The sequence below is a fragment of the Nicotiana tabacum genome, chromosome 8 (genome assembly GCF_000715075.1).
Source record: "Nicotiana tabacum cultivar K326 chromosome 8, ASM71507v2, whole genome shotgun sequence".
NCBI classification, from domain to species: Eukaryota; Viridiplantae; Streptophyta; class Magnoliopsida; order Solanales; family Solanaceae; genus Nicotiana; species Nicotiana tabacum.
The window spans coordinates 70299418-70302141 of NC_134087.1; the positions used below are offsets into that span (position 1 = coordinate 70299418).

The 2724-nt window shown below is 41.5% G+C and overlaps 1 non-coding gene across 1 annotated transcript; it reads left to right on the forward strand.

Annotated features, from left to right (window-relative positions):
- The first annotated feature begins 1273 nt into the window (after positions 1-1273).
- Positions 1274-1380, forward strand: LOC142163647 (small nucleolar RNA R71). Its single transcript, XR_012694593.1, has one exon. It is a non-coding gene; the product is annotated as a small nucleolar RNA R71 (small nucleolar RNA).
- The last annotated feature ends 1344 nt before the right edge of the window (positions 1381-2724 follow it).

Consider the following 2724-nt stretch of genomic DNA (forward strand, 5'->3'; position numbering starts at 1 on the left):
GTCTTGGAAATCAAACTTTCGGGACATCAAGTCCTTCATCATTTTTGCATACCCAGGCATCTCATTCAAAGCTTCAATCAATGGTATGTTTACATGGATTTGTTTCAGCATTTCGAAGAACTTCTTGTATTGTTCCTCATTTTGGTACTTAGCCAGCCTCTGAGGGAAAGGTGCAGGAGGTCTCTTCTTCCCAATCAACTGAGATTGATCCTTATCAGCTGCTACATCAACTACTGGTTCCTAGACTGTCTCAGCTTCTTTCTCGGTCGCATTCTGAATGCTATTTTCTTTCTGGGCAGGCTGGACTGGCACCTCCGTCAGTTTCGTTGACTCATCCAGCTCAATGGGCACTGGTATAAGTGTCTTAGCTTGTCTAGTTTCTCGAGCCCTCTCTTGATCTACATCCAGATCTCTGTCATTACGTAGACTTACCGCCATCAGCTACTTTGGGCCTTGATCTTTTGAATTTATCTAGGTGTCTGCAGGTAGTGTCCCATGAGGACGATTGTTCAGAGACATAGAAATTTGGCCCACCTGCACTTCAATATTCTTGATTGCTGCATCATGTGCATCCACTCTCTCATTAATTTTTGCATTAGACCCAATAACCTGATGCATCATTGCCTCAAGTCTAGCAAACCCATCTTCCTGCCTTCCACCATGCTGCTGTTGAGGAGGGTGATACCCCTGCTGCTGATTCTGATTATTATATCCCTGTGGCCTTGGGTAAGGTGCCATATTGTTAGGGGATCTCATACTTCCCATGTTTTCATTGTTGAACTGTGGATGGATTGGCCTGTATTGCTGATTTTGCTGGCCCCAATTCTGACCACCCTGTCTCTGGCCTCCATAATTAGACACATAATTCATGTCTTCAAGGTAGTGGTGATGATCATGTTCTGCATTCCATTGGTTACCGATTGGCTGACTAATGCAAGATGCGCACAAGCCCCCATTGGTAGTATCTACGATGTGTACCTGCTGCTTCTGCCCTGACTCTTCCACCTTTTTGGTGAGTATACTCATCTGTGTCAATAAGGTGGCCATATTTTCAGCCATAGAGTTGGATGGATCTAAGGGCACTGAGTGAACCACTGGAGTGATAGGTGCATTCCTGGTTGTCCATCCCGAATTTTGTGCCATCTTGTCAAGCAAACTCTGGCCTTCTCTCCATGATTTGCTAAAAAATGCTCCACCAGCTGAAGCATCAACAATGTTATTCACGCTATTTGACAATCCCATGTAAAACCGCAGCCCCAACATCAGATCTGGAATACCATGGTGCGGGCATATAACCAGCATCCCTTTAAAGAGCTCTCATGTTTCATGCAGTGTCTCCATTGGTTTCTGTTTAAAACTCAAAATTTCATCAATTTGTTGCGCAGTCTTATTGGGTGGGTGGAACTTGTTATGGAATTGCCTGACTAACTCATCCCAAGTTGTTATAGAATTTATGGGAAGTGAGTTTAGCCAAGTCTGGGCAGCTCTTGTCACTGAGAATGGAAACAATAACAGCTTGATTGCTTCAGGAGTTACGTTTGGGCCTTTGGGTTTTGCAGATAGAGAGGAAGTTCTTCAAGTGCTGCTGAGGATCTTCGACTTGCGACCCCGAAAATAGTCCCTTATTCTGCAACAAGTGCAGCATGTTATTCGTAATTTGGAATGACTCAGCCTATATCTGTGGAACTACAATGGCTGTGGACAGATTTTCAATTGTGGGTTGTGCCCAGTCATAGAGAGCAGCCTCTAGCACTATTGGTACCGCTGGGTTTTCCTCGTGATCCCCCATGACTGTTTCAAATTGTGCAGTTGTTGGTTGTTGTTTGTTTTTCCGATTAGCCCGATTTAAGGCCTTGAAAACTTTCTCGGGATCTTGTAATGCTTCAAATACTTCACCAGATCTGGATGAGTTTCTAGGCATGCACCTGTGCAACCAAGTCAACAAACGTTAAAATTTCAATGTAAAAATTGGGTATAGAGAAAAAATGACTACAATAAGAATTTTTGTACTTCTTTCAATTGTAATTGATAACACCGTTAATTCCCCGGCAACGACGCCAAAATTTGATCACGCCCAACTATGCTTTATAAAAGGACAATGCAGACGTTACAAATATAACCTGAGTATTTATGCCCAAAATCGAATCCGCAAAGAATTAACCTATCAATTACTTTCGTTGGACTTACTAAATTCTTTAGAATCAACTTTCCCAAACGTTGTGAATAATAGTTGATGGTATATTTAATAACTAAGATTGAAAGTCAATAAACAGTTGTAAACTAAATATGCTTAAGTTGTGAACAATAATGAGAAGGTTCTAAGGTAGTGATTTCCCCTATTGATGGAATCCCTTCTGTTTATGTTTCATATAGATTTACCAACACATCTCTATCAATCATGAACACTCTTTTTACCGTGAATCTCTCCCGAGTAATCACGATAATTTACTAGACGCACTCTCCCGAGATACACTAGCTGGCTTTGTTTATTACAGTTCACTTTAGATTGCACCCAAGACTTCGTTATCCCTAATCCCACATTTAACCCCGCAGTTATAGATCCCTCTTATACTTTGGGAGTGGTGTTGTTCAACAATCACCTAAATATGCACTCTCTCCCGAGTTATGCACACTAATTAGGCACAGCTAATTGAGGATCTTGTCAATTAACTACAACAAACGCGTAGTTGAACAAATAAAGATTAAACTTGCAAACTATATTAA